The 27,244-nt window shown below is 44.9% G+C and overlaps 1 protein-coding gene across 13 annotated transcripts in view; it reads right to left on the bottom strand.

Annotated features, from left to right (window-relative positions):
• Positions 1-26,535, bottom strand: part of NRCAM (neuronal cell adhesion molecule) — a 212,208-nt gene extending 185,673 nt beyond the window's left edge. For all 13 annotated transcript variants that reach the window (XM_044280341.1, XM_044280345.1, XM_044280347.1 and 10 more), the window contains exon 1: positions 26,416-26,535. The gene's annotated coding sequence lies outside the window, so the exon portion shown is untranslated. The remainder of the gene's footprint in view (positions 1-26,415) is intronic.
• Positions 26,536-27,244: the final 709 nt, after the last annotated feature.

Here is a 27,244-nt window from a genome sequence, read left to right as displayed (position 1 = left end):
TGCTGGCCGCTTGCAGCGGCGCTCTTAGCAGTTCGGCCGGCGTGGGGGAGGGAAGGAATTCTGTGACTCGCATTCCCGGCACCCGACCTCTGAGAGGACGCTGTGATCCGCGCAATTAACCCCTCAGGTGATCACAGCGTCCTCTCAGAGGTCGTGTGCCAGGAATGTTCTTAAGTCTCTGCATTGGTGGCAGTGGGCAGTGCGCCCCCCTCCCTCCCCAGTATTAATCATTGGAGGCCACAGGGTCGTCCCCCCATCATTGGTGGCAGTGGGCCCCCCCTCCCCAGTATTAATCATTGGAGGCCACAGGGTCGTCCTGTCATCATTGGTGGCAGTGGGCAGTTCCAATCGGAGTCCCAGCAGTGTAGTGCTGGGGCTCCGATCGGTTACCATGGTAGCCAGGATGCTACTGAAGCCCTGGCTGCCATGGTATGTTAGTGAGCAGCATTACACTCACGTGCGCTGTGGCTGAAAAGAAGGCGTGTTGGCGCCTGCGCACAACCAACCTGGGTACCGTCATTTTACATGCTGCGCCTGTGAAAGAGCACAGAGAGGGAGGGTACCTATGATTTACGGGCTGAAAATAAGGCGTGTTGCAGACAGGGGAGGGAGGGTACCTTCGAATCAGAAACGGATGCACTGATTGCAATCTTACATCAACGCTGCTTCATACAAGCACTTGTTCTCAATAACTGGCCTGGGAAAATTTGCTGCTGATTACCCAAGAAATGAGAAAAATGCTTGTTTTTCAGGTGACCCAATGGTTTTTGCAGCTGATAAAAAAATTTGTGCGTAGGCAGCACATTGCCCTTTGTAATCACGGATATGCTGGAGGACAAATAATGAATATGTATGGGGATGAATGATCGTAGTAACAATCGTTCATCCCTACTTAACAAAGATGATTGTTAAGGATGCAAATTATTGGCCTGTATATCGGCCCATGTATATGAGCCCTTAGCTGAAAACAGGAAAGATTAAAAATTCCATATTACAACTGGTACAGTAGACTATAACTTAGTTGCAAATACATCAATCTTAAAAATGCCGAAGACATGCCAAGTAAACGTCACTTATCTTCAGTCTTGGATTTGTCGAGATTTAAAGTAAAGATGGAAGCTTCAATTTACACAAACCATCTGCCAAAAGCTGGATATTTTTTTGATACATCCCATTGTTAAATATGTCACCTTAAGGCCTCATGCACGTTATTTGCGGTCCGCAATTTGCGGAACGGGCGGCCCATTGTAGAAATGCCTATTCTTGTCTGCAAAACGGACAAGAATAGGACATGTTATATTTTTTTTGAGGGGCTACGGAACGGAGCAAAGGATGCGGACAGCACACGGAGTGCTGTCCACATCTTTTGTGGCCCCATTGAGATGAATGGGTCAGCACCAAAAACTGCGGCTCGGATGCGGCCCAGAACAACAGTCGTGTGCATGAGGCCTTACGATGTATCCCAAGCTCTACTATAAACTGCTATCCCATAAAGATTAACATTATTGTGCTCCAATACTGTAGTAAGGAAGTATGTCTGGAGGGTACAGAGTTATGTGGAAGAAATGCTTTCGCTACAGCCAGTCATGTACCCCTAACCTGACACCTCATCGCTGGACCACAAAGTGGAGAGCAGCGGGGGCAGACGGAGCTCATACAACAGCAGCTCAGTGTCCATTAGGTGAGTATGGCTTTTTTATTTATTTTTCTCAAATATATTTTGTTTCTGGGGTATTTCAGTTAGATTAAGTTATGGATAATTGATACTACTGTTGAGACCCCCACAGATCATGAGAATGGGTCCCTGTGCCCCCTGCAGCCCTCCTGAAAAGAACGGAGCATCAGGTTGCACATGTGCGTGGTCGCTCCATTCATTTCTATAGGAGTTCCGGAACTGGCCGAGTCCAGCTATCTCTGGAATTAACTAAAATCTAACTGGAATACCCCTTTAAATGGTAAAACTGCAGTGTTTAAACAAAGGCAAAGAAAAATGCTAAAGCAAGTCCTCAATCTATTAAGAATTGACTTTATAAGTGACTACAGCAATAAAAGTTCCACCGATAGCATTAAAACCCCTGTCATATCCATAGCTGCCTGCTGATAAAAAAACACTGAGGCAGTGACATATTGCAGGTGATGTTCAGCATGCTAAAGATGCTACGTCATTGCAGGGTGCACCAAATATGCTACATACCTGCACCACGTAGTACAGCTGCACTTTAAAAGGAACCTGTCACCTGGATTTTGTGTATAGAGCTGAGGACATGGGTTGCTAGATGGCCGCTAGTACATCTGCAATACCCAGTCCCCATAGCTCTGTGTGCTTTTATTGTGTAAAAAAAAAACGATTTGATACATATGCAAACTAAGGCTGCTTTCACACTAGCGTTCGCTGGTCCGTTCGTGAGCTCCGTTTGAAGGGGCTCACGAGCGGACCCGAACGCAGCCGTCCAGCCCTGATGCAGTCTGAATGGAGCGGATCCGCTCAGACTGCATCAGTCTGGCGGCGTTCAGCCTCCGCTCCGCTCGCCTCCGCACGGACAGGCGGACAGCTGAACGCTGCTTGCAGCGTTCGGGTGTCCGCCTGGCCGTGCGGAGGCGTGCGGATCCGCCCAGACTTACAATGTAAGTCAATGGGGACGGATCCGTTTGAAGATGTCACCCTGTGGCTCAATCTTCAGGCGGATCCGTCCCCCATTGACTTTACATTGAAAGTCTGGACGGATCCGTCCGAGGCTATTTTCACACTTAGCTTTTTTTAGCTAATATAATGCAGACGGATCCGTTCTGAACGGAGCCTCCGTCTGCATTATTATGAGCGGATCCGTTCAGAACGGATCCGCCCGAACGCTAGTGTGAAAGTAGCCTAACCTGAGATGAGTCCTGTCCCTGATTCATCTCACCTACAGGACTCATCTCATGTTAATTTGCATATGTATCAAATCTTTTTTTTTTTACACAATAAAAGCACACAGAGCTATATGGACTGGGTATTGCGGCTGTGCTAGCGGCCATCTAGCAAGCCATGTCCTTAGCTCTAGACACATAATCCCGGTGACAGGTTCCCTTTAACAACAATTTTACTGTACCGTACACATCATGGAGCATAGAAAAAAAGACAATTCTCACACACACACACAAGCTCGTGGTTTAGCCCCATCAAATGGAGCAAGAAGTCCAGTGGACACATGAGGTGGTTTCCCGCAACCTCTGTCTGGACACTGCAACAAGAAGGCACATGTCCCTTTTTGGCATGGTCACGGCTTTAAACCACTGGTCATGCGAACAGCCATGCTGGTCTCCCATTTAAAAAAATGGGAGGTGGACACTACACTGCTGCTGATGGCATTTTAGCATAGAATCCATGCCTAAAAGGGGTTGTGCATGTTCAGAGCTGAACCCAGACATATCCCCATTTTCACCCAGGCAACCCCCCTGATATGAGCATCGGAGCATTTCATGCTGTACCGGGCTCGCTATAGGTAAAGCTAGACAGGCTTCTGCCCAGCAGTGAGCCCAGTGATGTCACCAGCATTAATAGGCGGGCTTTAGCGCTGCCCTAGCCTGTAAAACGGCTAGAGCAGTGCTAAAGCCCGCCCATCAGTGCCGGTGACATCACTGGGCTCATTGCTAGGTGGAAGCCTCTGCCTAGCAGTGTTAAAAATATAAACAAACAGCCGTGGCCCTGCACCATACAGAGCAGGGCAAGGGAGAGCATCAGAATACGGATTTAGTGAAAATGGGGATATGTCCCGTTTCAGCTCTGAACACGGACAACCCCTTTAATCTTTTATATTTGGGTTATAAAAGAAGTTGTGCTGCAGCCCAGTTTTCCTGGATCAGTAGCAGCACCTTCCACATACCTTTCCACAAACAGATGTTGGGCCAAGGTAAAGAAATAATGGGTTTGATCCCCCCCTATGTCAATGCCGAATGAATCCTTTCAATAACTGCCTAATCCAGGCATCCTCTAACTATCTGCAATTTGCGGACCGCAAAACACACAACGGTCGTGTGCATGTAGCCTAAGGTAGAGGTTGTTCTAAGTAGTCTCTGCCACCTCTTTACTATTGTAAACAGTGCCACTTCCTCTCTCGGTCCTCGTAATCATGTGACAGATCACGTGACCTCTGCAATGTGTCAGGGCTCCCAAGTCTAAGGGCCCTTTTATATGGGCGAGATGTTCTGCTGACAAATGCAAACTGAATGGGGATGAACATTCGTATTAATGGTCGTTCATCTCCATATACCATGCGTGCACAACGATTGTACTGTTTTTAAATGGCCTGTCAACAATCTCTGTTATGACCCCCTATTTGGGCATGAAATGGAAGTTCTTATTTAAAGGGGTTGTCTTATCAGGGAATACCTCTTTCATAATTCATTCCACTGCCAGGGGAGGTCACGGCAAGCCAGCCATATACTTTAGTATTACACAGTATTACATGGCAATGATTCAGGGAATCGTAATAAAAAAGCAGGTCTCCATTTTTGCTCAGAGTAGGGAGGCCAAGCGGGAACTTCCCTCTATGATGTCCATAAATGTCCTAATAGAGGATACAGACAGGGTTTTTGCTCATGAGACAACCTCTTTAAAGTTCAATTGTGCATCACTGGTGTTTTAAGTAAATCTATTTAGCAAAGTAGGTCCAAGAGAAAACAAGGTTGTCAACCAGGTTTGCTACTAATCCTGTTGTCAACCTAGCTTCCATTGCAGCAATACAGTATTGGTGAATGTGTCCTTGCAAAACTGGTCAGTGTTGTAAAGCATGACGTCAATGAAGTACGTATTTATTCTACATTCTACATACTGTTGCAAGAAAAAGTATGTGAACCCTTTGGAATGATATGAATTTCTGCACAAATTGGTCATAAAATGTGATCTGATCTTCATCTAAGTCACAACAATAGACAATCACAGTCTGCTTAAACTAATAACGCACAAAGAATTAAATGTTACCATGTTTTTATTGAACACACCATGTAAACATTCACAGTGCAGGTGGAAAAAGTATGTGAACCCTTGGATTTAAAAACTGGTTGAGCCTCCTTCGGCAGCAATAACTTCAACCAAACGTTTCCTGTAGTTGCAGATCAGACGTGCACAACGGTCAGGAGTAATATTTGACCATTCCTCTTTACAGAACTGTTTCAGTTCAGCAATATTCTTGGGATGTCTGGTGTGAATCGCTTTCTTGAGGTCATGCCACAGCATCTCAATCGGATTGAGGTCAGGACTCTGTCTGGGCCACTCCAGAAGACGTATTTTCTTCAGTTTAAGCTATTCTGTTGTTGATTTACTTCTAAGCTTTGGGTTGTTGATCTGTTGCAACACCCATCTTCTGTTGAGCTTCAGCTGGTGGACAGATGGCCTTAAGTTCTCCTGCAAAATGTCTTGATAAACTTGGTAATTCATTTTTCCTTGGATGATAGCAATCCGTCCAGGACCTGACGCAGCAAAGCAGCCCCAAACCATGATGCCCCCACCACCATACTTCACAGTTGGGATGAGGTTTTGATGTTGGTGTGCTGTGCCTCTTTTTCTCCACACATAGTGTTGTGTATTTCTTCCAAACAACTCAACTTTGGTTTCATCTGTCCACAGAATATTTTGCCAGTACTGCTGTGAAACATCCAGGTGCTCTTGAGCAAACTGTAAACGTGCAGCAATGTTTTTTTGGACAGCAGTGGCTTCCTCTGTGGTATCCTCCCATGAAATCCATTCTTGTTTAGTGTATTACGTATCGTAGATTCGCTAACAGGGATGTTAGCATATGCCAGAGATTTTTGCAAGTCTTTAGCTGACACTCTAGGATTCTTCTTCACCTCATTGAGCAGTCTGCGCTGTGCTCTTGCAGTCATCTTTACAGGACGGCCACTCCTAGGGAGAGTAGCAGCAGTGCTGAACTTTCTCCATTTATAGACAATTTGTCTTACTGTGGACTGATGAACAGCAACGCTTTTCTAGATACTTTTATAACCCTTTCCAGCTTTATGCAAGTCAACAATTCTTAATCGTAGGTCTTCTGAGAGCTGTTGTGCCGGCACATCAGGCAATACTTCTTGTGAAAAGCAAACCCAGAACTGGTGTGTGTTTTTTATAGGGCAGGTCAGCTGTAACCAACACCTCCAATCTCATCTCATTGATTGGACTCCAGTTGGCTGACACCTCACTCCAATTAGCTCTTGGAGATGTCATTAGTCTATGGGTTCACATACTTTTTCCACCTGCACTGTGAATGTTTACATGGTGTGTTCAATAAAAACATGGTAACATGTAATTATTTGTGTGTTATTAGTTTAAGCAGACTGTGATTGTCTATTGTTGTGACTTAGATGAAGATCAGATCACATTTTATGACCAATTTGTGCACGAAATCCATATCATTCTAAAGGGTTCACATACTTTTTCTTGCAACTGTACATGTTCCACAAGAAGAGTGATTACCATGCAGGGATATAAAGACACATAACACAGACATACTGTATTAAAAGAACTACTTTTGAGTCAACAATACCGCAAATCAATCCTGGACAGAGGTTGACACAGGAGTCAATACCCATGACCTGCATGAAGTATAAGGCTGGTTTCACACGGGTGGGATTTCCGCGCGGGTGCAATGCGTGAGGTGAACGCATTGCACCCGCACTGAATCCGGACCCATTCACTTCTATGGGGCTGTGCACATGAGCAGTGATTTTCATGCATCACTTGTACGTTGCGTGAAAATCGCAGCATGTTCTATATTGTGCGTTTTTCACGCAACGCAGGCCCCATAGAAATGAATGGGGCTGCGTGAAAATCACAAGCATCTGCAAGCAAGTGCGGATGCGATGCGATTTTCAAGCACGGTTGCTAGGAGACGAATGGGATGGGGACCCAATCTTTATTATTTTCCCTTATAACATGGTTATAAGGGAAAATAATAGCATTATTAATACAGAATGCATAGTACAATAGGGTTGGAGGGGTTAAAAAAAATACCCCAAAAATTTAACTCACCTTTATCCGCTTGTTCCCGCAGCCCGGCTTCTCTTCTTTCTTCATCTTTGCTGTGCAGTAAGAAAAGGACCTGTGGTGACGTCACTGCGCTCATCACATGGTCCATCACCATGGTGCTGGATCATGTGATGGACCATGTGATGAGCGCAGTGACATCACAGGTACTTTTCCTCACAGATGAAGACAGAAGAGAAGCCGGGCTGCGCAAACAAGTGGATTAAGGTGAGTTAAAAAAAATTTACCCCTCCAGCGCTATTGTACTATGCATTCTGTATTAAGAATGATATTATTTTCCCTTATAACCATGTTATAAGGGAAAATAATACTATCTACACAACACCTAACCCAAACCCGAACTTCTGTGAAAAAGTCCGGGTTCGGGTCTGGGTACCAAACACGCCGATTTTTCTCATGTGCGTGCAAAACGCATTACAATGTTTTGCACTGTAATCAACGCATATTCCCGCAACGCACCCGCATCTTTTCCCGAAACGCCCGTGTGAAACCAGGCTAACTGTTCAAGTTGGTGAAACTCTGAAAAAAAAAAAAACATTTGCAGCCAACCAGGCATACAGATGTTGTGTAATCAGTCATGTTTTCTTGTAGGTACTTGTGCTGGGCGTTCTCCTTTTTCTGAGGTCATACAAGGTGCCCCGACACTCATATCTACAGCGCTGTCCTCATATTCTTCACAATTTTCTCTTCCTCTTGGACGGCATGTAAGATGTTTACTAATGGCATTCATCTGATTACAAGCTCATTTTGGTGTGAAACATGAAGCGTGCATTTCTGTATGAGACTGCCGTGCCATCTGTCACCTCGCGTACCCACCGCTTGAAAAATTCCAGTGAACACACACACACACTCGCACTCAGACCATATCATTCAGATTTCAACAGTCAGGCTTCAATGTTCTTTCAGTTTTCTTCAACTTTGACCCAACTCTACCCTTCCTCCAGAGAAAAGGGGAAAGACAACAGCCCAGCAAGTGGGACACACAAAACAGACAGTCTTTGTTCATTCTTTTTCTTCTTCCCCTGGCCCTTTTCTTTTGAGGTAAATAAATGAAAAGGCTTACCCCAGCCTTTAAGGAGCGGACAAAAAGCAGCGGCCAGCTTTAATCTACCTCACGGTATATTGTTACAGGTCCTCCCGATAGAGATTTGAGCAAGTCTGTAACTTGACCGTGATGACATAAAAATGTGTGACAGAAGTAGAGGACTTAACACCCAGACCACTGACTGGCACTAAACCTAAGAGCGACAATGTATTTCCTTCAAGACGCATACCTACAAGTGTAAGTGGCAGCAATCAACAGCATGCTGTGCTGCCGGAACAAAAGAAATCATTGTTTGTCCTTATCGCTCCGTACAAAAAGTTGTGTCCCAGGCCTGGGCCGAAAGAGTGTGAGAAAGCATGAGAAATATTATCAGACAAAATGATGTATGCTGCATTGTTTGAATAGCGAGCCCACTGCACAGGGTTCCAGATTCATGACATCTTTCATAGCTCATGGCCTCCCACAGTATTCCCCAGCCTTCACCAGGCTAATGGCTTTTATTCTTGTCTTGCTCTTACTCCAGCATAGCTATTCAGAGCCTTTTCTGCTCGCTAGAGTGCCTGACATTAGACAAACCTTCAACATGAGGGACCAACCTTGGTTTTCAATCGAAGCTTTCCAGACAAGGGTTCACAGGATGGAGGAAAATAAAAAGATACGGAAATTTTTAAAGACATAATAAAAGACTAGTGAATAATAAGTGCTTACTGTGGAGGGTTTAGAGCACCTGCATAAAGTTTCAGTCCTTGCATTGCATGATTTTTTTTTACGATTAATATGAATTTGTAAGGGTACTTTTCCGGCAGTGAGTTCCGTCCTAGGGGCTCTATACTGGAAAAGAACTGATCAGTTTTATCCCCATCCATTCTGAATGGAGAGCAATCCGTTCAGGATGTCTTCAGTTCAGTCACTGAACGGCGTTTTGGACGTTGCAGTATTATCTCTGTCTGAAATTACGGATCAGTTGCCAGAATGCTGGATCCGGCATTAATTTACATTGAAATGTATTAGGGCCGGATCCAGCATTAAAAATACCACAATGCCAGATGCGTCCTGTGAAAAAAAATATATAACGGATCAGTTTCTCCGAATGATATCCGGAGAGACGGATCCGTTCTTGCAATGCATTTGTAAGACGTATCCACATCCGGATCCATCAACAAATGCTGTCCGTTTGCATGCAGATTGCGCCGAAACTGCTTGCCGGATCACTCTGCCGCAAGTGTGAAAGTAGCCTAAAGCTTGATCTTTGCTACAAAGCCAGACACATGGTACAAAAGGTTGGTGGAACTGACCTAGTCCAAGGAGGCTGCAGCTCTCTGTACCATCTGAGAAAGTTATCTGCACTTGGGTAGCATCTGCAGGGAATACAAAACCAGCTCCTCCATTTACTTTCACTGGCAAACGTTTGCACTCAGTAGTCGGCCTTTTCTGCCAACATTAGAGCACAGCGAGCACATTCGTATGCAAATCTTCATATTGTCGTCTTTTAACCAATTAAGCTGCTTGCTCATCAATGTGACATACAATGTTTTACATGAGAATGAAAGGCGGCTCAGGGTCCTATAGTTCTGCAACACAAGTGGCTGCTTCAAAATATAACGCCCTTCTAGCCATTTTTAGAAAAAGGGGAGCTGCTCTCTGCATTCCAATACAAGCTGGAAAGAAGGAAACATCTTACAATGACCAAGGCCAACGTGGGCAATACTGACAAAACTGGGAACAAAACTGGGGTTGAATTCTTTCAGCCACCTCGTCTTTAAAGATTTTCTAAAATACCATATAGTGCTATCTTTAATAACCTCATAGCTTGTAACTGCCAGTACCTTTGGGTGGTCAGTTAACGGCCTCCAAATCCTAACCTTTTCCTATGACCCCCATCAACTTTGGATCATGTTATGCTGACTACTCTATGAACTACCATCTGAAGTTTTAACTCATGCCTCCCCTAAAATCTGATTTATCTGAGTTCCCACCCTACAGAGATATCTGGGTCCATTCATCCTAAAGCCTATTGGCATAGTCATAAACCTCCCATGATTCTGCACAGGTTCCCTAGAGCTAGAGATGCTCTAGCAGGTAAATGTGCTCTGGTTATAACTGAACAGGGGATCCTTTTAATGCAGAGCTACATACAGTATCACACATGTCACAAAAAACACCTTGCACATTTTATCAGAACTATACGCACTTGCTACAAAGGTCACTACTTTCAGAAGTTACAGCCACAGCTCCTAGATACTGTTTGGTGGGCTGCGCGTGACAAAAGTGAATACAACACACATAATCACAATGTAAAATCAGATGCATCAAAACCACATGTACTGTGAAGGACATCGAAATCATTTCTTTCCAGCTTGAGGCCAACATTGAATTTCCTAGACCCGTGGGATCATTTCTACATTAGAGTCCACCATGAAGTGATGACCGCAATAAACTAAACTCAAATTAAGGCCTCATGCACACGGCTGTTGTTTTGGTCCGAATCCAAACCGCAGTTTTTGCGGCTCGGATGCAGACCCATTCACTTCAATGGGGCCGCAAAAGATGCGGACAGCACACGTTGCTGCATTCCGTGGTCCGCAAAAAAAAAAACCCCGTCCTATTCTTGTCCGTTAAGAATAGGCAGTTATATTAAAAGCTGTCCGTGCCGTTCCACAAATTGCAGAACGCACACGGACGCCATCCATGTTTTGTGGATCTGCAATTTGCAGACAGCAACACACACAATGGTCTTGTGCATGAGGCTACCTACACATACCATGTTATCTTATTTTAGAATTCCACATATTAATACAGAATAGTAACTTGCTGGGACCACTAGGTAAAAACTAGCATTTCTCATGTTGAACCCCTGTTTGCTGGTGTTTTGGAAAAGCAGAGTACTCAATCTGAAAGGAGTGTTATTTATGGACCCATCATTTTTGTGGGGAGGTACCGTAGGTGTGGGGCACCATAGCAATATCAGAAAATGACTCCAAATAGAGAAGACGTCAGTGGCTCTCACAGTTTATTCTCCCTCTGGCTGTGTCATATTAGTACTGGATTCGTTGTATAGTCTTTAGTGATGATTTGTGATACTGCTCTAGTTAATGAAGCAACAACTGCCATTATACCATATCACTGTTCAGATTATACTAGGAAGTTTCACATGGCAAATACTGACATATCAAGGGTTAACCTGAAATTGCTATTAATGCTAGTGCTGATCTTGGTTCTAGTACAGTATTTATGTACTGAGTCCAGTTCTGGTGCCGTGTGTGTTTATGTTATGAGATTGGTTCTTACAGACGTGGACAAAATTGTTGGTACCCTTTGGTCAATGAAAGAAAAAGTCACAATGGTCACAGAAATAACTTTAATCTGACAAAAGTAATAATAAATTAAAATTCTATAAATGTTAACCAATGAAAGTCAGACATTGTTTTTCAACCATGCTTCAACAGAATTATGTAAAAAAATAAACTCATGAAACAGGCATGGACAAAAATGATGGTACCCCTAGAAAACACAGAACATAATGTGACCAAAGGGACATGTTAATTCAAGGTGTGTCCACTAATTAGCATCACAGGTGTCTACAACCTTGTAATCAGCCATTGGGCCTATATATATGGCTCCAGGTAATCACTGTGTTGTTTGGTGATATGGTGTGTACCACACTCGACATGGACCAGAGGAAGCAAAGGAAAGAGCTGTCTCAAGAGATCAGAAAGAAAATTATAGACAAGCATGTTAAAGGTAAAGGCTATAAGACCATCTCCAAGCAACTAGATGTTCCTGTGAGTACAGTTGCACATATTATTCATAAGTTTAAGATCCATGGGACTGTAGCCAACCTCCCTGGACGTGGCCGCAGGAGGAAAATTGATGACAAATCTAAGAGACGGATAATCCGAATGGTAACAAAAGAGCCTAGAAAGACTTCTAAAGAGATTCAAGGTGAACTTCATGCTCAAGGAACATCAGTGTCAGATCGCACCATCCGTCGTTGTTTGAGCCAAAGTGGACTACATGGGAGACGACCAAGGAGGACACCATTGTTGAAAACGAATCATAAAAAAGCAAGACTGGAATATGCCAAACTACATGTTGACAAGCCACAAAGCTTCTGGGAGAATGTCCTGTGGACAGATGAGACAAAAATCGAAGTTTTTGCCAAGGCACATCAGCTGTATGTTCACAGACGAAAAAATGAAGCATATCAAGAAAAGAACACTGTCCCTACTGTGAAACATGGAGGAGGCTCTGTTATGTTCTGGGGCTGCTTTGCTGCGTCTGGCACAGGGTGTCTTGAATCTGTGCAGGGTACAATGAAATCTCAAGACTATCAAGGAATTCTAGAGAGAAATGTACTAGCCAGTGTCAGAAAGCTTGGTCTCAGTCGCAGGTCATGGGTCTTGCAACAGGACAATGACCCAAAACACACCGCTAAAAACACCCAAGAATGGCTAAGAGGAAAAAATTGGACTATTCTAAAGTGGCCTTCTATGAGCCCTGACCTCAATCCTATTGAGCATCTTTGGAAGGAGCTGAAACATGCAGTCTGGAAAAGGCACCCTTCAAACCGGACACAACTGGAGCAGTTTGCTCATGAGGAGTGGGCCAAAATACCTGCTGAGAGGTGCAGATGTCTCATTGACAGTTACAGGAAGCGTTTGATTGCAGTGATTGCCTCAAAAGGTTGCGCAACAAAATATTAAGTTAGGGGTACCATCATTTTTGTCCATGCCTGTTTCATGAGTTTATTTTTTTACATAATTCTGTTGAAGCATGGTTGAAAAACAATGTCTGACTTTCATTGGTTAACATTTATAGAATTTTAATTTATTATTACTTTTGTCAGATTAAAGTTATTTCTGTGACCATTGTGACTTTTTCTTTCATTGACCAAAGGGTACCAACAATTTTGTCCACGTCTGTATATGAAGCTTGGTTTTGGTACTACATTTATGTACTGAGCTTGTTCCTGGTACTACATTTATGTACTGAGCTTGTTCCTGGTACTACATTTATGTACTGAGTTTGTTCCTGGTACTACATTTATGTACTGAGCTTGTTCCTGGTACTACATTTATGTACTGATCTTGTTCCTGGTACTACATTTATGTACTGAGCTTGTTCCTGGTACTACATTTATGTACTGAGCTTGTTCCTGGTACTACATTTATGTACTGAGCTTGTTCCTGGTACTACATTTATGTACTGAGCTTGTTCCTGGTACTACATTTATGTACTGAGCTTGTTCCTGGTACTACATTTATGTACTGAGCTTGTTCCTGGTACTACATTTATGTACTGAGCTTGTTCCTGGTACTACATTTATGTACTGAGCTTGTTCCTAGTACCATATTTATGCAATGAGCTTGTTCCTGGTACTACATTTATGTACTGAGCTTGTTCCTGGTACTACATTTATGTACTGAGCTTGTTCCTGGTACTACATTTATGTACTGAGCTTGTTCCTGGTACTACATTTATGTACTGAGCTTGTTCCTAGTACCATATTTATGCAATGAGCTTGGTTCAGGTAACATATTAGCTAAGTAATAAGCTTGGTTCTTGTAGTAATCGGGATTTGATGTCCTCATACTGTATATATGTAAAAAGATCAGTTCTGGTACTGTATTTAGGTACCGAGCTCGGTTCTGACACTGTATCTATGTGTCAAACTTGTGTCTGCAGAACCTTTTACATTTGGGAGTGTAAAAAGCGTTTGGGGATTTGGGCTGAATAGCCAGTCTACTTCTGTAAATTTCCAAATATAGGTCTATAAGTGAATAATGGATAGGTAGGGAGAGTGGGTAAGCATGTATATGTAAGGGTAGGTTCACATCTTTGCTAGACTAACCCAGTTGTCTGTTACGGCTAATGAAGTTACCGTATTCAGCACAGCCAGACACTGCCGAGCACTACCAGATCCCTATTCACTTTAATGGGATCCGGAGGCTTTCCGGCCTTAACTCCCGGAAAAATACATGCAGCAGTATGGCTAGTGTGGCGGCGTCTGGCTATGCCGAATACAGTAACTTCGGTAGTCTATTCCTCTGGAACACACTACCGGATTACTTTAGTGTAGATGCGAAGCTACCCTTATTATATTCATAGTGTGGCAAATTAGGTTTTTATCATATATTTTTCTATATAGTGTATTTCAATATTGTAATTGTTGATTATTAGAGTAGTAATAATTTTTTGTGGTATGGTTTACCATGGACATCCCGCATGGAAAACAGACAACCTGTTAAAACTTGGAACCCGATTTTGTGACTTTTTAAATACCACTGTGATCAAACCTAGTCACAATGCCCTTGTCGAAATGGGTGCATAGTGTGAGTGGGGTCAGTCCCGGCACATTCATCATTTACGTCAGAAAATGGAGGAAATGAGTGAAATCTATGCCAGCAATGATCTGGAGAGGACTACAGTTTGGCACACTAACTACCGTAGGAGGCATTTAATTTATGACGAGACCCGCGCTTTGTCATAAATGAAATGCCTCCTCCGGCAGCGCATACTCCGGCCTTGATAAATCAGGCGCTATGTGTTTTCTCCTCGTGGTATCTACCAAGGGATTTCTAATGGTTTCAAACTACACAAATAAAAGAAAGACAGAAGGACAGCACAGTGGTATGGTCCATCCGAGTCAGCCTACAATGCAAAATTGTATGTATTTAGCACAAACTCCATTCCTTTCAGTGGCAAAGGTTTCTACAACACTGCAGCCCGGATGGCTGTATACTAGTAACCTCTGCATATGTTACATATCGTCCTCACACCAGACAGACATATAAGCAATTATCTTATTTGTGGACTACAATGGGCTTCTGTTTTAGTACAAGAATATATTGTGGAGAACAAGGGGTTAGCTTGCTGAGCAAAAAGCTATTATGTGTGCATTTCTCTGAAAATGATACAGTATGTCCAAAATGTCAAGTTAATTTTTAGAAGGGAAACTCTTCATTCATTACAGATTTCTCCAAACTGCCTCATGAAAAATGTATTAAAGTGATGTGTTTGCCATCGGCTTCAAAATAAGCTTGGGCTGTTGCCTAGTTTAAAGGGGTTGTCCAGCTCTTATAAAACAAATTATACCGGTATATCTTTAGATGTGGTTTAGGCCGAATGCACACGACCGTGGAACACGGATGTGAGCGGTCTGTGGTATCCCGGCCTGGCATCCTGCTGACAGCACGAGCGCACGGCGTCATTGGTTGCTATGACGCCGTGCGCTCCTGCTGTCAGCAGGATGCCAGGCCGGGGTACCACGGACCTCTCACATCCATGTTCCACGGCCGTGTGCGTTCGGCCTTAAAGGGAGTCAGCACTAAATTCACTGACAAACTGCCCACAGTGCTAGCTAGTGGTGGTGCTAGCTCCCCATATTATACAATTATCTTTAGCTGCCAAGTCGAATACTTCTTCTTAACGCTTATGCAGTTGAGAGCCTACCCGTTCCGCCTATCTTTTGTTTGATTGACAGGGCCAGTCTTCCCCTGCGTCAACTTGCCTGGCTCTGAAATCCCACACCAGCACCATTCATTCAAGCTAACAGCACATACACAGCAGAACAACCCTCTGTCTTGGACTACTCAATGAACTGTACTGAGCATGCGAGCAGCTTCTCAACTTCTCTTCCGAGTGTACCACTTACGGTACACCATTGACACATGTGCAGTGCAGTCTATTTAGGCCGGGCCAGGACCAAGGGCTAGTCTTTGCATGCGCCATTCGTTTGTCCTAGCAGGGCTGTCATGGGACTTACCAGGATCAACTCTTCACCAAGCTCCACTGTGTTTGAAGAACCTTCTAACATATCTACAATCAGACATCATAGATCACATACAGATGGAGAGTAAACTATGAAACTGTCACTCTTTTAGCATTGACTTCTGTCTGACCTGCCTTCTCAAGGAAAGTAAACCCAACATTGTTTATCTTTGAGGGCTTTTGTATTTTTCCTGAACATGGTGTTAAACAACCAGTTTTACAACCATCTGGTCACCTCTGGATCTAATACATGCAGCTTGGGTATCCTGTGAACTGGTATCCTTGATTGTAAACATCCATCATTCCAAAAATATACATTTGGATTGACATATAAGAGGGTTTTTTTCTTCATCATTTTTTTTTTGGTTCACAATCACTGATCAAACACTGACTAAGCACTGACAGTCTGAAAGCTGCTTTCACACTGTCAGTGCTTAGTCAGTGTTTGATCAGTGATTGTGAACCAAAACCAGGAATAGGTCAAAATCACGGAACAGGTACAATTCTTTCCGCTATCTTATCTTTGTAAAAGCTTCACTTCTCGTTTTGGTTGACAATCACTGATGGAAATCACTGACCAAACTCATGGGCCCAGAACTATTTTCATGGAACAAAGTCAGTGCAGGTCATGCACCGAAAACACAAGGTTTATTCTAAACGATGGTGGTGGTGGCCGCTTTTCTACAACTCGTACAGGTGCCTAGTTCAAGTAGAGGATAATGAATAACTCAAAAAATGTACTTTAAAAAAAACTTATCCATTGTCATACTGTCATAAAGTTGTAGGTAAAGACAAATTTCACCTTTTATAATGACAATAACAGAAAATACAGCCAAAATAGCCAAAGAAAAGCTACAGAAAAGGAAGCCCAACGTTTTGATCTGGCAGTCAGAGCATAGACCTCTATTGTATACAAGAAACCGACATTAGAAAGTTTATAATCACTATTAAAAAATATTTTCTGCTGTAATAAAAGCAACATATGCCACCGCAAAGTATTAGTGGAGGGTAGTCACCCATTTATGATAATTTTAGGATTTATATTTGCAATTATTCTACCTAAGGTATAAAATAGTTGTATCACTAAGACAACCCTTTCCATATGTCCTATTAGGACACATGGATGTCATCAGCTCCCCTGCTTGGATGGGTTGTAGTAGTACTGTCCTAGGCTCTCAGACTGAATATACCCATTTTAAATCATGCATGGCAAAATTTTTCACCTACGGATCTCACCGAAAATCTGCACTTGAAAATCTGCAACAAGTCTTTAAAAACGATTTGATACATATGCAAATTAACCTGAGATGAGTCCTGTCCCTGACTTATCTCACGTACAGGACTCATCTCAGGGTAATTTGCATATGTATCAAATCGGGTTTTTTTACATGATAAAAGCATACAGAGCTATGGGGACTGGGTATTGCGGATGTTCTAGCAGCCATCTAGCAACCCATGTCCTCAGCTCTATGCACAAAATCCCGGTGACAGGTTCCCTTTAAAGGGGTTGTCCGGGTTCAGAGCTGAACCCGGACATACCCATATTTTCACCCAGGCAGCCCCCCTGATGCGACCATCTCATGCTCCGATGCGCTCCCTTGCCCTGCGCTAGATCGGGCACGGCACGGGCTCTTTTGTTTAAAATAACACACTGCAGGGCAGAAGCTTCCACCCGGCAGTGTGTTTGGTGATTTCACCGGCTCTGATGGGCGTGCTTTAGCGCTTCCCTAGCAGTTTTAATGGCTAGGACAGGAATAAAGCCCGCCCATCAGTGCCGGGGACGTCACCGGGCTTCCTGGCATCCCCATGGAGAGCCCGGTTCGCCAATGGAACTCCTTAAAATTGCCCTGCGAGATTTAGCGCAGGACAAAGGAGAGTATGAACTGCTCCGATGCTCAAGCCAGGGGGGCTGCCTGGGTGAAAATCTGAACCCGGACAACCCCTTTAATAGGATACACATTGTGCAGATTTAAGACTATACAGCATGCTCATATTAGTATGTACATAAAAAGTCAGCACTTAGTTTAAAATTTCCGCCCTAAACACTGCCGCCCTAGGCAAATACAGAACTGCTTCTTGGGACCACCTCTATAACCTGTAGTCTGAGTCGAAAACAAAGATCCAACTTTTTTTCATTTTTTTTTCTTTTTATCTGCATTTGTTCTTAATTTTTTTCATGCAGCCAGATGTTACCTTAAAGGGTTGTCCAGACTGTTACTATCGATGTCCTACTGTCAGGATAGGCCACCAATATCTGATCAACAGGGTCCGACACCCTGTAGCCCCTGGACAGAGCTGTGTAGTTCTGGCGCTGACTTCTGTCACTGGAGCTACTTGGAAACAGCTGATCGGCAGGAATGTGGAGGGTCAGACTGCCACTGATCTGATATTTATGGTCTGTCTTCAGGACAGTCCTTCAAAAGCAAAGGAGTAGACAACCCCTTTAAAGTCTATACTGAATTACTAAATTTCATTTTAAAGTGTTTTTTGCATGGCGTGTGTTGTTTGTCTGTTTTTACAGCTTAAGCCTTTTTGTCAAAATACAGCATGCACTAGGTATAATATTTATTCAGCCATTTTCCTTAGGCTCCATTCACACGTCCGCAACGTGTTTTGCGGATCCACAAAACACGGAAAGCGGCAATGTGCGTTCCCCATTTTGCAGACCGCACATTGCCGCCACTAATAGAATATGCCTGTTCTTGTCCGCAATTGCGGACAAGAAAATGACATGTTCTTTTTTTTGCAGAACAGAAGTGCGGACCTGGGAGTTTGCGGAACAGAAGTGCGGACCTGGGAGTGCGGATCCCCATTCCGTGTCAAGGCAGCACATCGTGCTGCCCCATAGGAATGAATGGGTCCGCAATTCCGTTCCGCAAAATGCGGAACAAAATTGCGGATGTGTAAATGGACCCTTATAGGAATCTCTATGGGTGTTGAAAAACCACAAAAAGATAACTGTTATAAAAATACTACAGTAACAATACATGGATAACCAATTACCTCACATGTCGTTTCTCACCAGCTCTGTACTTTTTGATATTTCTGAAGGATACTAGTCTAGTTTAACCTCCACAGTGCTGGTAAAGGTAGTGACACACTAGCCGAGGCTGCGCGCAGCAGGGTCTCCACCAGTCCCTGTTATAGTGAATGGGGCCGGACAGAGCCTTACAAACCTTCGGAGGGGTAGACATCGCCTTTCGCTAGTCTGCAACTAGCCTAACGGATCCTTTTACTATGGCACTTTAGAATAGATACATAACATATAAACAGCTTGACTACATTAGGGGTCATTTATCATACACCGTCAATTTCCACTGGTCTATGACATTCCCTGCACTGGATTTATGACGAGGTGCAGACACCATCCTCCGGCAGTCCGTGTGCCTAGACTGAAACCTACCCCAGCTGCCACTTCAGAAGGCAGTGGGGCGGCATAGAAACACCGCTTGAGCCTACATTTTGGCGCATTGGCTTTCAAAAAGTCAAGGTTTGCGACTTCTTTTACACCCGTTTCTGGAGCAGGGGGTCATAATAACAGTGTTTACGCGTGTTCGGCTGTCTCCGCTTACACCACATCTGCCTCCATGGTGACAGAGAGGTACGTATATACAGCTTCTACCAGCCCCAGGAGACTTGTATCAGGTGGAGTACTTATGTAAAATGTATAGGGACGGCTCTGTTGCCATTTGCCTTCCATCTACTTGTGCATCGTGGGGCTCTCATCCAGCACCTAGAGTAGGGATCCTGACACATGAGATGTTACTGTAACACTGGACAATAGAATACATCGAACGGATGCATCAAATGTCTTATTTTACATGGAGACAAGACACAAGAAGAAATGTACTCTGCTAGAGGCCTTGCTGTCAGTCAAATGAGGTCTGGCTGGCAACAGGATATCCTAGTATGTGTGCACCTGACCACAGATGTCTCCTCACAGTGCCCTCAACACGCTCAAGAAACAACCTGCTCACTCCAGAAAACAGGTCTCACAAAATCATTCCTACAGACACTTACTATGGATACTAAGGTCAGGTTCACACGTCAGTTATCTGATACGTTATTTCCATCAGTTACTGTGGGTCAAAAACACACAACAGGAGGACATCTTTCCAATAGACCTTCTCTCTGAGTAGGCTTCACCGCGGGGTTTGTCTCACATTAACTGATGGAAATAATAAAGGGTACTTTCACACTTGAGGCAGAGGATTCCGGCAGGCAGTTCCATCGCCAGAACCGTCAATACGGACGCAAACTGATGGCATTGAAATACCGGATCTGTCTCTCCGGTGTCATCTGGAAAAACCGGATCCGGTATAATTTTTTTTGCATTTTTAAAGGTCTGCGTATGCGGACCAGATCTGTTTTGCCGGAACATTTACTAATGCACTAATACACTTCAATGTAAATTAATGCCGGCAAGTGATCAGTATTTTTGGAGACAAAACTGCAGCATGCTGCGGTATTTTCTCCGTCCAAAAAACGTAAGAGGGAATGAACTGATGCATCCTGTGACGGAACTCAATACCGGAAAACAAAAACGCTAGTGTGAAAGTACCCTTACCAAATAACTGAAGTATGAACTCAGCACTTGCCGTGCCATTTTTTGCGGTCCACAAATTGCGGATCCGCAAAAAACAAATGCCGCCCGTGTGCCTTCCGCAGTTTGTGGAACGGAACAGGAGCCCATTATGGAAATGCCTATTCTTGTCCACAAAACGTACAAGAATAGGACAGGACAGGAATTTTTGCTGGGCCACGGAATGGAGCAACGGATGCGGACAGCACACAGAGTGCTGTCCACATCTTTTGCCGACCCATTGAAATGAATGGTTCCGTATACAGACCGTATGCGAAACGCATAAAACAGCCTGCATACGGAACGCAAAATACGTTTGTGTGAACGAGCCCTAAGACTGCTTTCACACACTCAGTGTTTGATCAGTGATTATCTTCAGTGATGGCCAGTTTTCAGTGTTCGCCCGCGAACACATGCGTGCTGCCATCTTGACTCATCCGTCCGGCGATGCACAGGTAAGCCCTTACTTGTGCCTGTGCCGCGAGCAGGTCTGAAATCAAATGCGGTCACCGGGAGCAGGCAGTTCCGAGAGCAGCCCGATGAAGGCCCCCGGCGGCTGTTCTCGGAACTGCCTGCTCCCGGTGACCGCATTTGTTTCAGACCGGCTCCCGACACAGGCACAGGTAAGGGCTTACCTGTGCATCGCCGGACTTGTGAGTCAAGATGGCAGCCCGCATGTGTTCGCGGGCGAACACTGCAAACTGGCCATCACTGATTAGCATCTGTGACTGTGAGCCAAGAGATAAGGTATAATGGAAATATCTGTGCCTGTTCTGTGTTTTTGAACCTGGCTTTGGCTCACAATCACTGATCAAACACTGACCAAACACTGACTGAAAGCGGCCTATGATTTCCTATCACACAACCTATCTAATTAGGGTTCTTTAGTGTAGAAGAACCAAAGCTGAGAATGTCCTTTAGGCTACATGCATACAACCGTATGTGTTTTGCGGATCCGCAAAAAAAAAAAGGATGGCGTTCCGTATGGCATCCGTTTTCTTTGCGGATCCATTGTAATAATGCCTATCCTTGTCCGCAAACTAGAAAAAAATAGGACATGCACTATTTTTTTTGCGGAGCAACGGAATGGACATACTGCTGCGGACAGCACACGGTTTGCTTTCCGAGTTTTTGGCGGACCCATTGAAATGAATGGGTCCGCATCCTATCCGCAAAAAAACGGATCGGACACGGAAACAAAATACGGTCGTGTGCATGAGGCCTTAGCTTTATGAACAAGCACTTGTTCCATCTGGACAACCATTCTTAGAATAAAGCCCTTCAGCCTTCTCTAACCCCAGCTATCACGGCTGTGGACGCTCTGATGTGGTTACTAATGACTGGTGTGGTTATTTATGGGTGGCCACGTAAGAAATGGATGCATTTAGTCCACTAGTGCGTTAGACGCTCTTTGCAACGTTTTAATTAATGGAGGGAGGTCTCATACAAGGGTGTAGACCTCTATATCTGAGCATAAGTACGACAAGGCATATGCTGCTGTTCCTTGCCATTTTAAATATCTTTGCTTGCTGGCACTGAATGGGACCATTCTTCTTTACATCTAGAGAATGGAAATCCTTCCTGAGACTAGGCAATCCTCTGTGAGCTAAATAGCCTGGGATTCCGTGTGAGACATTTTACTTAGGGCTCATTCACATGAACGTGTGCTGCCCGTTGCCATATTGCGGACCGCATTTGCGGATCCGCAATACAAGAGCACCGTTCCGTGTGCATTCTGCATCACGGATGCGGACCTGTTCACTTCAATGGGTCTGCAAATCTGGAGATGTGGAACGGAAGCGCGGAACGGAAAACTACGGAAGCACTACGGACTTCTTTCTGGGGTTCCGTTCCGTGCCTCCGCACCGCAAAAAGATAGAACTTGCTCTATCTTTTTGCGGAACGGACGGATCACGTACCCATTCAAGTGAGAGGGTCTGTGATCCCCATGCGGCTGCCCCACGGACGGTGCCCGTGCATTGCGGACTGCAATTTGCAGTCCACAGCACGGGCTTCACACAATCATGTGAACGAGCCCTTATACTGATTCAGTGCAGAAATCCCGCACAACAGGGGAGCGATCTGAGCTGCTGCTGATGTGTGTAAAAAGGTATTCAGGTTATAGAAAGTTATCCTCTATCCACAGGATCAGATTGGTTGAGGTCTTATTGCTGGGATCCCCACCGATACCATACCCCATGGAGCCCCCCCTGAAATGGACCGAGAAAAAAGTGACACCACGCCATTCATTTCTATGCAGCCCCTGTTCTAGTGATCGCTAGGGTTCCCAGCGGTAGGACCCCCAACGATCTGAGAGTTATCCCCTATCCTGTGGATAGGGGATAACTTTCCTTAACTGGAACACCCCTTTAAGGGTACAGTTTCATCTAGCATAGGAAATACATCTGAGTATGGCCTCATGCACACGACCTTTGTGTGCATCCGTGTCCGTTGTTCCGTTTTCCGTGATTTTCTGCGGACCCATTGACTTTTAATGGGTCTGTTGAAAACTCGGAAAATGCACCGTTTGTCATCCGCATCCGTGTTTCCTGTCCGTCAAAAAAATAGGACCTGTCCTATTTTTTTGACGGACAACGGTTCACGGACCCTTAAAGTCAATGGGTTCGTGAAAAAACACGGAGGCACACAAGATTGTCATCCGCGTCCGTGATCCGTGTCCGTTTTTTTCCTATCATTTTCAAGGCAAACTTAACAGATTTTTTTTTCACTTTTCTGGTCTGGTGATCCTCCAAAAATCAAGGAAGACACACGGAAGAAAAAACTGACACGGATCACGGAACAACGGAACCCCGTTTTGCGGACCGTGAAAAAATACTGTCGTGTGCATGAGGCCTAAGGGGGCCTTCACACATGGCAGATTTTGTTGCAGAAAATTTCTGCGCCTGAAAATCAGTTCCATTCATTTGAATGGAGATGCTTTGGAGGGAAGCACATGGATTCCAATTCCATTCAAATAAATGGAACTGGTTTTCAGACGCAGACATTTTCTGCAACAAAATCTGCCATGTGTGAAGATGAACCTGTATCCACATTAACATATGTTCACACGGCAGAAAAAACACACCCAAAAAAATATATAATCCAATGTGTATTGACTATAGCATCTGCAGGGTAAATCCGAGACTGATCCGGAGATTACTGCTGAAGATTTGTCGTCTAGATGCCATGGATCCAACCACAGATTAACCCTAATTAATGACTGGCAGAGTGGATTCCCACTAAATAACAATGGGAGGAGAAATGCACAGTAAGTCCCTGTGAAAGATCTGCTGTGTGAACATGCCCTTACGTCTGCACTGGTTATTAAACTCTCCAAATCCTCCCTTCTCAATGAGAACAGCCCCTGTTGCCATTTACCTGCATGGCCGCCATGTACTACGTTTCCTCTGCAGCGAAATATCTTCCGCTTGGCGGCAAAAAACACTGGCCAATTCCGCTACTTGCGAGAGATGCCAGAAATGGGACTACCCCTCTAAAATAATCTATAGAAAGAAGCAGTTATTAAACCTGGCAGGGCATGTGACAAACTCATCTCTACACGTCAGAAATGACTGTATATGTAGTACATGAAATATCGTAGCTTGTCCTGTGTACAGATGGCAGCATTGCACTTATCTAATGTCATTTATAGTCACACACACCGTAGCCGTTTCTGCGGATGCAGATCAGATGAGTACCAAGACTACGGTCAAGTGCATGAGCCCTAAAAGATGAGATGGCAGTAGGTGTCAATCCAATTAATGTAGAACACGCAGAGATGAAAGCTACACGCCACACGATGGCATACCGTAGGTTTTCTAGAACTGCCACGCGCAGTGGTAGAAATGTACCCCCTGGCCATTAGAAGGGGTGTGATTAGACGCCACTCGTCCCACCGCCACGTGTAACATCTCACCGGTCACTTCTGAAGGAAAATCTCAGGAATTGTTTTGCTTTAATGATATTTGGGAATGTGACATAGGAATGTATTAGTGCCGAATCCGGCATTCAAAATACCGGAATGCCAGATCCGTCCTTCCGGTCTAAAAAATGTGAAAAAAAACGTAATGCCGGATCCGTTTTTCCGGATGACACCGGAAAGATGGATCCGGCATTTCAATGCATTTGTAAGACGGATCAGGATCCTGATCCGTCTTACAAATGCCATCAGATGGCATACGTTTTGCTGGATCCGGCAGGCAGTTTCGGCAACGGAACTGCTTGCCGGATAACTCTGCCGCAAGTGTGAAAGTAGCATGAGTGAAACTGTACAGATCCATAGCCCAAGTTGGGGCTCCAGGTCATAACTAGAAAGAGGGCAAAGTTTTTTTTTTTGTTAATACGCATTAAACTAGAACTAGCAGAGGTCCTATAATCTAATAATGTGGTCCTGTCCTGGTCCATAAGTAGTGCAGTCCATGTAGCCGGGTACTGAACTACTGCACAGAAAGCCTTAGGCCACGTTCACACTAGTGTTTACAGATCCATCAGGCTTTTCCCCTCGGGAACAATCTGCCAGAATGCCATCCGGCCGAAATCTGGCAAATATGCTATGAATCGGCCAGACACATACCGCTGTGAACCGATTCCCAGAATTCTATGAGCCTGCCGCAATGCTCCAATGGCAGTGTGAAACAGGCCTTCATGCGTGCAGTCATGTCCGTATGTTGGTCCGCAAACAATGGAGGAGCTAAATACGGGTGCACTGAGTATTATTCTCACTCCCATTAAGGGCACTTCCATACAAACGCATTTTTTGCCCGTTTCCGTTTTTTTTAGCGGCCTGTAAGCGGAACCATTCATTTCAATGTCCGCAAGTCTGTTCCGCAAAAAATAGAACATGTCCTAGTCTTGTCTGTTTTGCGGACAAGGATAGGCATTGTTACAATGGATCCGCAACAAAACCCAGATGTAACAAGGACGTCATCTGTTTTGCGGATCCGTGTTCTGCAGACCGCAAAAAACATACGGTCGTGTGCATGAGCCCTAATAGAAAGGTCTATTCTTGTCTGCAACATGGACCAGAACAGGTTCTAGAATTTGAGGAACTGTCACACGCATATACAACAAATACGGATGTGTGCAAGGCCCCTATAAACAAATGGGTCAGCGTGTTATCCGTGATGGAAAATATGATCGTGCGCATGAAGCCTTGGGCCGCTTCCAGACGGTCAGGTCTTTATCAGTATTTGTAAGCCAGAACCAGGGGGGCACAAATCTGTCCATTATACTTTTTCTGTGGATTACAAATACTGACTGTGTGAACGTGGCCTTACAAGTCGTGGCCCCCCGGATTCACACCTCCATCAATGATTCTGTAATGTGCTGGTGTGGAAGTGGCCTAAGCTGCAAATATAAAAACGAACCCCATCCGTTAACATAATGCAGTGTTAGGCAAGTGACAAACTCAGCTCTGCTACATCTACAATGAGCAACTACAGCAAATGTAATGCCAAACTGCAGTTCCTCTAGGTGATGCCTTGGGCAGCTTCCAATGGACCCACAGTATGTGCCAATCGTTCACCAGCAAGGCAGCTGGCACCGTTATTGGTCAGTTAATACATCAGGGACCCCCTGGCATCAGGCCTGGGCATGGCTAAGTGCACACTGGGTGATCTATAGGCAGGGCCGGATGGCTGCCCTCATCCACCAGCCCGTCCCTAATGCCAGTCAATACCCCCTTAGGAAATCTCTCATCAGATGTGAGAGCAGCAGCGATCGATCAGCCAGGATTAATGTGCACAGTGGGCACCGACATCAGGGCACGTCCATTACTGAACTTCCCATGGGCATGGATGAATAGGATGGCGGGGTCACCCGGAGAGCTGTCATTAAACTTCCCGATCCACGGCTCGTCTGACAGAACGGGAAGTCGGAGCTCAGCGGAATACAGCGATTACTGCAGCAATGCATCTGTTGCCTTGCAGCACATCAGTCCCGAGAGGGAAGAACTGCAAGTGCAGTGACAGCTCGGCGCCCCCCCACAGACAGACATCTTACCTGTACTGCTGGACGGGAGGATGCTGCCGCTGGGTGTAGATGCTGCTCTCTCCTGCGAGCGCTCGCTCCGCCGCCTCTGCAGCTTCAGCTCAGACCAGTGGCATCTCCGGCGCGCTCCCGACATCAGCCAGGCTCACCCCCATGCGCGCACGCGTTGTACGGCTGAGCGCGCTCCCGTTACCTCACGCCAGCACCTGAGGGAACGCGCGGGAAGTGGCCGCAGTGCGCAGGCTCTGATATTACCCTCAGGTGTGTGTATTGTACAGGAGTGTGTGGCAGTGGCAGTGGCAGTGGCGTGTAGGGTGTTTGGCACCAAGGTGGGTCCTTTTTTTTGGCGCACCCCCCCCCCCCCCCATACTTTAAAAACAATTGTACCCCCCTCATAATAGTATTCCCCTGGTTGTACAACATCCACAGTCGTTTTGTATAGATGTGTGGACCCTCACAGTAGTTATGCCCACATTGTGCCCTCTCTGTACCCCTTTCACAGTTGTAATGCCCCCTTTGTGTCCCCTTCACAGTAATAATCCCCATTGAGCCCCCTTCATAGTAATAATCCCCATTGTGCCCCCTCCATAGTAATAATACCTATTGTGCACCCTTCACAGTAATAATCTCCATTGTGCCCCCTTAATAGTAGTAATGCCCTCTGTGCCTCCTCCATAATAGAAATCCCCCTTGTGCCCCCTTCACAAAAATAATGCCCTTTGTGCCCCCTTCATTGTAGTAATGTCCTTTGGCTCTGTGCCCAATCCATAGTAAAAATGCCAATTGTGCCCCCTTCACATTAGTAATGCCCTCTGTGCCCCCTCCATAGTAGTAATGCCCT

Source organism: Bufo gargarizans, chromosome 2, assembly GCF_014858855.1.
Source record: "Bufo gargarizans isolate SCDJY-AF-19 chromosome 2, ASM1485885v1, whole genome shotgun sequence".
NCBI lineage: Eukaryota > Metazoa > Chordata > Amphibia > Anura > Bufonidae > Bufo > Bufo gargarizans.
The sequence above is the reverse complement of the archived record's forward strand: the minus strand, read 5'-3'. Positions and strand labels throughout refer to the sequence as shown.